This window comes from Drosophila tropicalis, unplaced genomic scaffold (genome assembly GCF_018151085.1).
Source record: "Drosophila tropicalis isolate 14030-0801.00 unplaced genomic scaffold, ASM1815108v1 contig_158, whole genome shotgun sequence".
In the NCBI taxonomy this organism is placed as follows: domain Eukaryota; kingdom Metazoa; phylum Arthropoda; class Insecta; order Diptera; family Drosophilidae; genus Drosophila; species Drosophila tropicalis.
In genome coordinates this window covers 5,953,746-5,967,661 of record NW_027172602.1, presented here as the reverse complement: position 1 = coordinate 5,967,661, position 13,916 = coordinate 5,953,746, and the positions used below count along the sequence as shown (strand labels likewise).

Genomic DNA, 13,916 nt, shown 5'->3' with positions numbered 1-13,916 from the left:
CGTCTCTGTATGTGTGTGTGTGTGTGTGGCAATTATAAGCAGAAGAAATGACATCGATCAAATGCGAAATATGTACATTATTGAAAGTCTATAATGCTGGATCCACAATGAAATGAATTCCTTATAATCCCTTTTCTTTATACTTACTTCTGCTAGGACAAAGCCTTGACCGCCTCAAGTTCCCATTCAAGACAATTTCAAAAGTTTGCGGTTACTCTGGATTTATTTACACGTTTTGATGATTTTTTTGGCGACAACAACTAAGTACACACACACAAGGACATTTACGCACAGGGGATGGCGGGGGGCAGGCAGGGGTGCGGCAGGGGTGGCGAACATTACTTCGAGTTCGATGCAAACTAATATCTCCAACGGTCCAAACTCTTGTACTTCAGCTCATTTTCAGTAGAGCGCCAATTGGTACCCATATGACGATACTGACTCATGAGTTCCTTGGTCTTTTTCCTTTCCAATTCTAGTTTTTGGGCTAGGGATACTACCTCGGTGGCCAACTCGGTGGGCTCTCTGGTGAAATTTAGAACCTCCTCAATGCTGGTACAATCACTAAGTGTTCTCTTTTCCGCTGGGTAAAGGGGCTTCATGAAAGATATACGGAAATCCTTTTTTGATTTGTGGCCGACGCTGATTAATCAATCGGAGGTTTGCGATATTCTCATCCAGTTTTTGCTTGCGCTGCTGCATTTCTGTGCGCATGTATGCTCCATCTCCGTACACGTGCCTCATAGATTGTACTCCGAAACATGATGCAGGACTTTTTTCAAAGACCCATCCCATCGTATCCCTGACAATTCGAGCTGTGGCCGACATATTGGTCGAAGCATTTTGATTGGCGCGAGCCACACGCTTCATTGTTGATGCAGCCGTCAAGCCAAGCATCTTATTCCTGAATGCAAACTTCGACATCCTTCCTGGTTATTGTTGATAGAAAACGCTATATAGTCCTTGAGGTAAAACGTGCGATTGTTTTACGAAATATATATCTGGAGGGGGGCAAAAAAAACCGAGAATTATTCACTTTGTTTAATTTCGACACCTTTTTTGTTTTTTTTTTTTTTTTTTTTGGTTTTTGTTATTATCCTTACTCGAAAATATTTGTAAACTGTGAAAACTATTAGAGAAAAATTCCTTTGTACTATTTTACCAATTTCTTACTTAAAATGAAAAAACAATTTCAAATATTTTAGTAAATCAGGTGGAACTGTTTGCTACGAAGTGTTAAAATCAAGTGAAGATTGCTGGCTTCAGATCTAGTACCTTGACAAAATGGAATGACAGTTAAACTCAAGGCCCTCTAGATTTGAAATTTTATTTTCATAAGCCAAATTTGTGTAATGCACGGCCCACTTGGTTTGAAATTCTCAAGTCCATGTGTCAAAACAAACTTCGATGCGATAACTCTAGAAATATGACAGTGTTTGCAAATCGATATTATATCGATATATATGTACTCATATTGGAAGAAAAAAAACTTTTGCTAACTCGGTAAGCTCATTTATCAACAGATCTAGGATAAATCTCATTTTAATGCTATGATTTTATGCACTTCAATTTCAGTTACGTTTTCTTTCCACAAAGGATTTGCCACATTGATTTTACTGCGCTCCAACTGTTCCCAGTATTCTTGCAGTATAAGAGACTCGCTTGCCTATTTCCATCTTATATTGGGTATGAAGAGTCCTGACTTTAGAGTCCTAGAACCTTGCCGGCAGTCGTTCAATGTCCGCCAACCGAGACAGAACTGTGTGACGCAAGAAAAATGTACATCAATGGGCAAAAAATTGATATATAAAGGGATACTTTGATCATTCTATCCTTTGCCCATGAACTTCCCAGAGATACTTAAGTCCATATGACTTTACTCTAATTGAATTCTACTGGCAATTACTGTATGAAAGTAAATATGGGCAATATTTGTTTAAATACTATTTGAATATATTGAAACCTAAACAAAACATATGAAACAATTGATACCAAAGGCAAAGAAAGATAGAGAATTAAATGTTGTTTAAGGAAATGCTAAAAACCACAAACACACACACACACACACACAGAGTCACACATACATACATATTAGCACGCATATTTACTAGCACTCAAACGATTATGGGGACATGGCCAAACACATACCAAGAAAAGCCACGAGCCACGGCAATGTCCTGGCAATGTAATTAGTTGCTCGAGGTGGTTTAATTAAAATGTATATCCTTATTGTCCTGCTCACTCGGAAGCCACTAGACAGCCAGCCAGCTAGGTAGATAACCCAGCTAACCGGCCAACCCGGGCATCGTAATTGTTCGTGTTACAATTAATTATGTCAAATGGCCAAAACGCATACCCTTAACCGCCGTCCATCATTGTGACCCTCTTGTGAGATTACGATTCACAGACAGTGGACCGAAAACCAGAAGACAAAAGATATAAACAATTTTCCCAAAAAAAAAAAAAAAAAGGGAAAAGGGTGTCAAATTGGGAACAGGGAAAGGGGTTAGCTGGTTATTTGCGCGGTTTGACAAAGTTTAGAGAATGCTAAAGGGGATTTGATGTCAATCAATTTCGATATCGATGACCTAAACCAATCGACCAATAGACCAGACCACACTATCCGGTTATGAGGAGAGGGTTCCGTTGGTGCTGAAGTTGCAGTAGTTGGGCAAAGCTGAATGAATTGTGTTTTCAATAAATAAATTTAATAACTGAAAAACCGCTTCAGGGCCATTTTCCATTGCTGCCTGATGCTGGGACCATTCACTATGTATGTATGTATGTATGTATGTATGTAGATGAAATGTAACCTGGTTTCTCCTCTCTGATTTCCGATTTCTCAACTATTCATAAATATTGTAAACATTTTGCATTTAACATTTGAACTTTCTGACGCATGAAAATAAAATTATTGCAATATATTTAATGAGTCAAAAGGTTGTGATTTAAATCCTGTAATAAAAACATTAGATATTCAAAAGGCATTCCTTTTTAGCCAATATCGACTGCTGAACCATAATTATATTCTAGTTATTACATTTTGTAATAGTTTTTTGTTGAAATATTTTTAATAAAAGTTTAAAATTTATTACTTTACAACGGTTTACATTTACATTTACAACGTTTTTGTTCTGCAGACTTGTTTTGACCAAATGTATCTCAGGATGCCCTCTGAAGTATGCAATAGCACTTAAAGTACTTGAACTCCCTGTATAAATGAACAAATTTTACAATATCCTGGGCGTAAAAGATAATTTTTGACCCAGAATTTCTATATGGACAGTTTTCAAGTTACAATTGGAAAGAAAGGCTTGAGGCGCACTGTTTGCCCCATTTTATAGCCCTATATATGTATGTCTGTGGGCATAGAGTATACAAGAAGCATATGAAATTCGAAACAGTCGAAACATTCTTCTTATCCCTAAATGATAAATTCATAATCTAAAACTCCATTTGACTTTGCAACAGATTCAATCCATTTTACATGTGTGTGTTGGGATCAGCTAGCATAACAAATTTCAACTGATCGATAAAAGTTAGGTGGACATGTATTTGTGATTGTATTTTGCATATTGTGGAAAATCTGTTCAATCCCTTTGGCGAGCCATCATCATCATCATCATTATCATTATCAAGCAAAGTCAGACAACTTGCCGCCCGCAGTATATACGCCCATAAATAAAATGCAAGGCAGCTCAGACAGAGTCAGAGCCAACTCGCTGACAGGTTAATGTCAAATCGCGCAGCCAAAACCAAAAAGCCAACAAAACAAAAAAAAAAAATGGAAAAATGAAGAAAGAAACCAAAAACAAAAAAGAAATGACAACAAATGTCGGCAAAAGTGGCAAAGTTTTTCGTCAACCGCCCAGGACCAACATTGAGGACAAGGACGAGAGAGAGCGGCAGAGAGAGAGAGAGAGAGAGAGGGAGGGGGCGAGAAAAAAACGCAACTCTGAAGCTGTCAACTGACAGTTATGAGAAAAAGTAAAGCTGACGAAGACATCAGCGGGGCAAATTTGTTTAGTCTTAGTCTGTCTCTTCACTCCATCTAAACCCCACAGCCCTTCCCCTAGCCCCTCTCTCTCTCTCTCTCTCTCTCTCTCTCTCTCTGCCCGCATGCCATTTTAGTAATGATGGCTTAAAGGACGCCCCAGTGCGACAATGTGTTTGTTTTTTTCTCGCTAGCTCCGAGAAGTGGAATGAATCCTTCGCGAGGACGCGCCGTTAACAAAGCGTGTCGACGATGAAGGAGCCAGAGATGTGGCAGTGGGCAGGATGTAGATGTGGGTTGGGGGGTGTGGTGGGCAGGGGTCTATGGTTTGTTGTGTCGTTTGGTGGAGGGGTTGGGGCGTAGGGTGTCAACCGCTAAAAGGGCGTTAAGTGTTTTATTTACCCTCAAAATATAATTTATATTGTGGCTGTATGTGTGAAGACGAAAAAGTCCTGTGTGCCAGAGGATTTGTACTGAAGTGATTTAAATTTTAAGTACTTTGTGTGTGTGTGTGTGTGTGTGTGAGTGTGCGAGTTTATTCGCTCTCCCTTACTCTGTCGCTCATTCGGATATTCTGGTTCTTTTACTGATTACTTTTCTCATTTCGAAAATTGACTTGATGACATTTTTCGGGTAATTTACACAATTTCGATTATCCTTTATTAAGCGTTAATGCCAACACAACAACTAAATGTGAATTCAAAGTGCTTGCACTGATTATCCCTAAAAAAGAAACCAAATCCTATTTAATTGTTTACCAAAACCCTAACTAGATTTAATCCTTTCACTAACTGTATCTCTCTCTCTCTCTCGTGAATTTCTTCTTTCTTAATGTAAGTAAAGGGAAAACCATTTTTAAAGTTTTATGGCATTTTGTTTGTCCTTTTTACCCCTTAATGCACTGCCTTAATTCGAAAAAAAGAAAACCCTGTAAGGCAATTGCATGCGAAACGCATCGATCTGAAATGTTAATTATTTCGCTTAATTGCCTTCATGACATTTTGCGGATAATTAACATAATTAAGGCCTGCCAACGCATCTCAAAATAAATAAACAAAAGCGTTTTTTTTTTACTTACGCCCCGCCACCCTTCACAAAAATGTGTTTGGCATTCATTAAATGTCACATTTAGCCATCTCAGAATCCTTATCCGACCCACCAAAGCCGCGAGTGCCCTGTCCCGGCTTTTGGTAGCATCTCGCGCACTTTTGGCAAGTAAATTAAAATATTTTAATGAGTACAATTTATCACAGAGAAGCCAGCGAAGCCAGGGAAGCCAGCGAAGCTGCCAAGCTGGTTTAAACAGTTTAAAACATTGTCCTTGCTTGTCCCCTTTTTTGGTTTACTTTCGTAGCAGCTGGGTTTAGGTCTTGGGTTTTGGTCTTTACGGCGCAACTGGCAACTTGTTGCTACATTTAATTATTGGTGACAGTATAATCAAGTAAACTTGGCAAGAATTTCAATTTCATTTAATGGTTTAACACATTTTCTCCAAGCTGCCGAGTTTTCTTCTCCTTTTTTTTTTTTTGATCCAAAAAAGGGTTAAGCCTCAAGTGTCATGTAAACGACGTTAAATGGATAATGAAATGGGAACCAGAACGGCAGCCCCAACATCATCCTCTTTTGTTTGTTGTTAAATGCTTTGTCTTTTCTTATCATTAAACAATTAGTAATGGAAATGGCAGCCACAGACACAGCCACAGCAGCAACAACAATAAACATAAACATAATGCTCAAAGACAATTATTAGGGTTTTCATGGATTCACGGTGAAAGGGAAAAGGATGAAGGGATTGTAGAAGAAGCAGAAACGAACAGAGACTGAGAGAGAACTATAACACATACGAGGGTTGTTTAATAAATAAACATGTTAATGCCTATCATTATAATCAATAATAAAAACCTTTAATAATCTCCAAATGAATGACACAAATGTCTCTACCTGTTGAATTGACCAACAGAATAATGTATAAAAATGTGTGCCATATGAAAATTCAATTGGCTTTGACTCGTTGATTTCATTTTGAAAAATGAAATTTCAAATGGCATCCCAAACAAGAGAAGAATAAAAATAAAAATAAAAACAAAGCACAACAAACCAAAACGGAACATTGTTTGCCCGTAGAGCTTTCCAAAGTGTAGAACGAACTGCGCTGATTAGATAAGCAACAGCAAAATGCCCCACGGGATCTGAGAGAACACTATATATATATATATATGTTCCCATTCCCCAATCATCTCCCCTTGGAGCACCCACAAGTCTGTTGACTGTGGCAGCAACTTTGGCTTACAAATTGTTTTTTAGTTGGCAGAACTTTTAATTTGGTTATGGTGTGAAAATGTTTGTTCATTTTTTTTCCTTTCATTTTTTATTCAGTTTTTTTTTTTTAGTTTACTTGAAGTTTGTAGTACAAATTAATTTGCTTTTCTTTTTTTTTTAACTAAATATATAAAATATATATGTATGTATGTATGCATGTCCATTGTTTTCGGTTTAAAAGGAAACTTTATTTTAATTAGAATTCTTATTAGAAGAACTTATTGATTTAAATCTATTTTCGAATCCAAAAAAGTTAAAAATTTATTCATTTTATTCAATTAAATGAGTTGTTTGGTTAATTTAAGAGTTGTAGAATTGTAAGCTTGGCTTTCTTTAGCTATAATTCACAACCAGTTTTGGCAATTAAGTTCTAACCTTGTATATTTATATGGAGTATTACCATATTTGATAGAACTTTCTCATTAGAACATAGACAGCTTCCTACTTGAAAGGCTTAACTACATATAAAACATATTCATCAAACATCCTTTTAGCCTTCTCATGCTATATGTATATGTATGTAGATTCATGTGTGTGTGTGTTTGTATGAGAAAAGTAAAGGGGGGCTTGCTGCGTGACTGGCGACAATTAGAAGGCAATTAATATGGCAAGTCTTATATGTATATGCACCCATTTGTATGTCCTTTGATAAGAACCTCGAAATGGACACGCGTGACATGAATAATATTTTGTCCTATTGTTATTAATCAACAAACAAATCAATTTTCATATGATATGCCGTTAGGTAGATACGCGTGTGTGGCCTGGCCTGGCGTAGGCTGGTCTAGTCTGGCGGTTGGCTGTTAAAAGGCACTCAACTTTTGGGCCCATAAATGTAATAAAAAACCTTAAAAGCTCACACGTCAAACGCAATTCAATTGACAGACCTTTATGTGACAGTTGGCTAGTAAGTAGTTCCACCCACCGTTGGCCAACCACTTCTTGCAACCACATTCTGGCCAATTATCAGGGCCATTACTGGGCCTCAATTCAATTTGCTTGACGTTTCAAATGGTTTGTTCTCTTTCTCTTTCTCGTTAGTATTTTTTTTTTTTTTTTTTTGTTCTCTTTTCTTTTCTTTTGAAGGGTCGGTCACATGATATGTCGGTTATAGTTTTTGGATCAAGTTTGTTCTATTTTTTTTTCGTTCATTTGTTGCCTTAACAAACTTTCTCATTGATAAGGCAGAGAGTATAAGAAAGATCTATGTATGTATGTCCCCCCCTCTCCATCTCTCCATCTCTCTTGCTCTTTGTATCTTCTCCTATCTGGCAATGTGGTAATGAAAAGTTTTTGGGCGTAATGAAATAAGCCAAAGTTTTTGCAGCTTTCAATAATAACTGTAAAAGTAACTAGCAAAAGTTTTACGTTGCCCACACGAAAAAGACGAGGAAGAGGATAGAGAGCAAAAAGGAATCTGGGAGAGAAAAAAAAAACTTTTATCTTTTTTTCCGTGTATTAACGGGGGAGCTATCAATGTGATTATGAAGTGCCGACCGACTAATGTATCCATTTGAGTGCACACCCCATCATGGTTTTTGCGGCTCACTCGGCTCTTAAGCTTAAGGCATCGATATAAATAACAATAGAAGAAGCGCATAAATGAGTTTTATATCTCTCTCTCTCTACACACACACACACACACACACACACTTTCAAGCTCATCCTACAGAAGTTTTTTTATTAAACAAATGAAAAAAAAAACCATTTAGTTTACATTTAAATTGAATGTTGATTTCATACCAATTTCTATAGTATTCAATGCCCAAGGGAACTGTATCTTCATTGTCCTTATGGAAACTATATGTTATAGTAATTCGATCCTATTAGATCGTAATGACAAGGTGGAAATGGAAAGTATTGATTTGCTTTTCTTTTTGTTTTTTGTGTTATTTGTAAGCACCCATAAACAGAAGAAACCTAATGCTTGCTGATCTATAAGTATATACATATATATATGTATATATTTATATATATTTGTATACTTTATTCTCACCAGGGGTTTTAGTTCGTATTATATGTATTATAGACTAAGCTATGAACATTTTCCAATTAAAAACATTTTAATTCGATTCATTTGTTGTTGTTATTCATAATAATGAATATGTGTGCATTGTTTCTTTATATATATATACATAGATTTAAATGTGATTTCACACCAAATTATGTTTAGTTCATTGAAAAAATAAACATGCAATAATAACAATTAATCATAATTAACGCACACACACACACACAGAGAGATACAAGGTGATATATATAGCTGGAGTGAGAGAGAGAGAGGGGAGAGGGAGAAGTTAAGCGCCTTGTAAGCGCCAGCAAAACCAGAAAATTACTGACCTATTGACTGTTCTTTGGTTTGGCTTGGTTTGGTTTGGTTTGGTTGAAGGGCAAAACCAGACATTTTGAACCATCTTGGCTCACTTTACCACTTTCACCGCATTCGCCGCAAACGTTAATCAGGCATTAAATTAACACACTCATTAGCACAAATTACTAATTGAGCTGCCAGGCAATAGACACAGTGCAAGGGCACAACAAAGGGCAAACAGGATAAAGGACAACGGGTCAGAACGTTACCCAATATCGTAGATAGAACTCTAAAAGGACTAAAGTTAAGTCCAGGTGCTTAACATAAATCACTTAATAACCAAGTGCAACCGTTTTATTGGCCAACAGGATGCGAAAGTTGGACGCACACTTGCAGTTGGGGTTGGAGTTGGAGTTGAAGTTTGCCTGCCACGCCTCGAAACGTTTTGAAGCAATTAATTATTTCATTATGTGCTGCCTCACAAATAGCCAGAGTCAAAAAGAATTGCATTCTTTGAATTAATGTCTTTTCACTTCTTTTTTTCAACACTTTTCTTTGTTAATGTATATTTGTATTTATATTTGTATGTATTTGTAAATGTGTATGTGTTTTTTTTTTGTCAGACATTTAATTTAAGTTTTGCAATTTGCATGCTGATTGTAATGACCTACCTCACCCTCTCCCCACAAGGAAATCAATTCACCTACAACGAACTTTGCTTACCCTTAAAATACAAAAACAAGGACTTGAAAAGGAGCATTAGAATAAATAGCATAAATAGATGGCAAGAGAGAGAATTGAACTCAAATTGAAATTTGGATTTTATATTCTAGAATTGTAAAAAGAATATTAAAGGAAGTACATCTACTTCAAATCCAAAGCTCATGTTTTCTATAAAATTTTCTATCTTCTTTCTGTTTTCTATTTATCTATACCTTTGGCTGGCCCTTTATAAATGAAAAGAGTATTTGAACCACAAAAATTCTATTCCATGTACAAACAATATTTTTGCGAAAATGGCAACCGAAAAATTTCTCAAAGTTTTTAATTGCCAGCCAACGCTGCCGACGCTGCCAACTCAGCTGCTGTCAGTGACAACCACAGCGGTTGTTCTGTTGAATTTGAATGGGAGGGTGGGTAAGTAATGGGCGGAGGGTGAATGGAGATGGGGGATACAACCAAAAGTTTCGAGGAACTTGTAATTGAAGTAATTACGAGAATATTCACATTGATGGAATGTTTGGTATTCTCAAATAAATCAAATTCCAATGATAATCACCTTCGTTTGGCATTCATTATCATCTATCTCTATCATATGATATGTTTATGTATTCATGAATATGAGTCATTAGTTTCGACTTACTTAAGGAATTCTCATTCCTTTTAGTTTTTTGTTTTCCATTGGCTTAACACATTCATTGCCCTGATAAGTATACTATAGATATTTGTAACCGCAAATAATGCATATACAAAAGAAGAAGGAAATGCTGGTTCAAACTTATTTCCTCGAACTCAAAGATGGCTTTATTTTCCTTAAATTTCATGAGAATTATTCGTTAGTTGCTTTTAAGAAACTTTTAAGACTCTCAAATAGTCGAACCTAGCGAATAGTTGTAATTCAATAGTCAATAGTTATTTGCTGAAGCGAAACATTTGCAGAAAGAGATTTCTAACTATTTGGCTTACAAATATACTTAACATTTTACATCCATTCTCATTTTCGGTCATTCTCACTTATTTGGGGCACTCATCAAGTTCAATGTCGAGAAATTCCTGAACAAAACTAGAGACAGAGAGAAAAGAAAATGCCATGCAATAAACTAAAATTACAAAATGGTCTCCGGGCGGAATCATTTTCGTCGATGTGCAGATTTCGGCCGCAAATAAATCGAAATATTCGGTCCTAGCCGTTGCCATAAAAATAGACAAGACAAGCCCAAAGTGAGGCCGCGATAAAGCCAACAGCTAACAACAATCCAATCCTCTCTTCCTTGGGCCCAATCTCTCAAAGTGCCCCAGACAATCCGCACAAACACACACATACACACACAGGCACACAGACAACATGCCAAAGGACTAAACAATTTTCTGTGCTGGCAATTTTTATGGCCAAACGATAAGTAAAACGATATTGAATGTGTGTATCGTATCCCTTTTTTTTTCATCCTCTGTTTGAGCCTTCTTTCTTGAGCCACCACATTAAATGCCGATAAGCATCGTTCACATTGTCCAATAGAAAATGTTCAAATTTTTTGCAGGTCTTCATTTTTCTTGTTGCCTGATTAGCCAACGAGAAAAGGCAACTTTAAAAAGGTCACAAGAAGCTGCAGCAACCAGAAAAAGGAGGAGTAGGAGAGCAGGAGAGTACGGAGCACATGTCCAACGAAAATTAGCTGCAAACTGTGGCCCCCAAAATGTTAAATGGCCATTTGCATGTGGCCCAGAGCAAAAGGAAATGCTGCGTTAAAAATTATTCCTGAGCAAGCGGTTGGCTAAAAGAGGTGTGTGGCGGCAGGGGTTTGGCTAAAAAGAAAACAAAACAGAAAAAAAACCAAACATGGAGGCAAATATTCATGGCATTTTATAAAAGTCATTCCCACTCGCAAAAAAAAAAGAAACCAGAGAGAGAGAGAGAGAGAGAGAGATGCAAAACAACAATTTACCCCATTACAAATAGTTGTTAATAAAAACATCAACGAATGCCCCATACTCTACACTAAACCAACGCAAAGTCAAGTTCTTAGCTACTCTCTTTTGGGGTTTGTTGACTTATGGGGTAAATAGTTAGTATGGACTTATTGCCCTGATCTTGACCAACTTTTCTATATTTCAATTTTCATTAAAAACTGAAGTTATCAGTTCGGTCTTCTTTGCATATCGAGATGCCTCGAGCATTGCTTGGTAGAGTGCATAAAGGACGAAATTACTTTGACTTTCGTTTGCTTGCGCGCTCTTTTGGCCATTTTTGGTCATTTCTGGCTGCCAAATGCAAGCGCACAATGTTTATAATTAAACTTTAATGCGTATTTAATGAGCCTGCGGGGGAAAGCAAAGGGAATAAAAACCCTTGAACGAAAATATAAAAAAAAAATTAAGAAAATAAACAAAATGAATGCCAACATGTATATGAATATGAAATGTTTTGGCAAGGTTAAAACTTACAAAATGTTTCCAGTAACAGAGACAGAGAGAAATGTGTGGGGAAGGGTGGAACAGGATGGAGAAGGGTAGCTTGTGGACAGAAGCTACAAAGCCATCGAGTTGCAACTTTATCCCTTGATAATATAAATTTAATCGTTCGCTTAATTGTCTTCATATGAAACCAACTAAATGGTGTTAAAAGTTTTGCAAACAAATTGCAACTAGTTGTAAGGACGACGACGACGACGATGACGACGACTTGTGAACAAATTTTGGTAAACGCCACTCGAGAAGCTGGGCCTGAGTTGCTTTGAAGCCACTTGAAATTGCAAGTTGCTGCCACTGATATGTACCTTCCAAGCAAAACTTTAGTAGTCCAAAACTTTACACACACACACACATACACACACACTGAAACAGAAAGAAAGACAGAGGCAGACATACCACATGCATGAAGCTAACTTTAGTCTGTCTATGTCCTTTGGCTTTGTCGTCACTTTGTGTCCTATGGACGATAGACCAAGGGTTCTCTTAGCTCTAGCCACACAAAATGAAATGCTACTCAAAAATTTATGGAGAATCATTTTGTGCCCATGAGCCTGAAACGTGCCATAGAAAATGCAACTAATTGGCCATAAGCAGCCCAAATTTCAAGGCAAGTCCTATTTTAAAAGGATTTCCTACAATATATTTTAGTTATTTCTTGATACAAATTTCACTTACTTCACAATTAGTTGTCTTCTAATTGCCCAGTTACTTGGAGAATCCTGCGTGAACAGAATAGTTAATTATAAATGAAAGGACGTAGGATAAATGTTTACTATCAATAGTTGGCTAAAGTATATCGTACACTTTCGATGGTTTAAGACAGAACTTTATGCCTTTCAATAGAAGCCACTATCGATCTTCCAGTCTTTGACTCCCCAACTCCAATCATCCGCCAAATGAGATGAATGTGCTTCATAGGTTCGATTTACTTAAAGAACTCTCATTCATTTTAGTTTCTTTTTTTTCCCGTTGGCTTTTGAAGGCTTAAATGTATTGCCTTTACCCAAATAAGTATGCTATAGATTTTTCACTTCTTTGCTTTCTTTCGCCCAATTTTTTGTTCTCTTTTTTTAACATTAGACAATCTTCCGTCAGTCTAAACGTTTATTCGTCTGGCATTTTTTCTGTCTAGCTGTCTAAAACGACAGCCCATTCTCGCATTCGGTAAATGTGTAAAGTTTGATTATGGATGGGAGGGGGAGGCAAAAAAACTAAAACCTGGCGCAAAAGTTTCTTCTTTTTTTTTTGTAAAATATCATTTGTTTTATTGCCGCCATTGCTAAAAGTTTTGCAAATTGCACACGCCAACACACACACACACACAGACACAAGAAAGAGAGATGGAGAAATTGACTCACTCACACATAGAAAGTTACAAATATACTTAAAATACATATATGTATAAATAAGTTAAGATATGCAAAATATTTGACTTTGTCAAAGCAACGAACATAAGATATCCTATCCTAAGTTCTCTGAGTTCTCGTTGTTGTCATGAGTTCTCGTCGTTCTTACAGGTCACTAAAGATCTCGTCGTACTTGTTGCAAAAGGTTCCGATCATTTTTATAGTAAAGCTTAGCTCTCTGGCAGTTTCTAAAGCCCTCGTTGTTCTAGATTACTCGTTCTATCTATGGCGTAAATACATTGATTTGTTAATAATGATTTAGTTAAGTTCTCGCTGTTTTGTTTAGCATTAGAAAATTCTCTGTCTACCCATGCCCAGTTGTTGTCATTGCTATTGCTTAACTTGCCAGGCGGGAGTAGAGCTGATCAGATCGCCCTTTGCCCATTCTATCATTAAATGCATAATCGATACTAATGAAGCTTTTTCAAAATCTGAGATTTACTTGCTGGCAGCAATTATTATGTGACTGCAGCAGCAACATCAGCACCAATAGCAGGAGCAAATATTTTCGACACTTTTCGAGTCCTGCATCCGCATCCGTTTCATGGCCATAATAAATTGCCTCTGTGCGTTCAAATAGCTTCATCAATAAGAAGGAAGTCAGGAGAAAAACGCTGAAGCTGGGAGCTGGGAGCGGGAAGCTGGTGTTAGAGTGCGAGGAAAAAGCATTATGGCCATGCCTTAAATCCCGGTCACA

At 37.0% G+C, this 13,916-nt stretch overlaps 1 long non-coding RNA gene across 1 annotated transcript; it reads right to left on the bottom strand.

The window, feature by feature from the left end:
- Positions 1-204: 204 nt before the first annotated feature.
- On the bottom strand, positions 205-1,238 carry LOC137587049 (uncharacterized). The gene is made up of 2 exons (XR_011033853.1): positions 1,104-1,238; positions 205-1,001 (listed from the first exon to the last, which is right to left on the bottom strand). It is a non-coding gene; the product is annotated as an uncharacterized lncRNA (long non-coding RNA).
- Between the last annotated feature and the right edge of the window lie 12,678 nt (positions 1,239-13,916).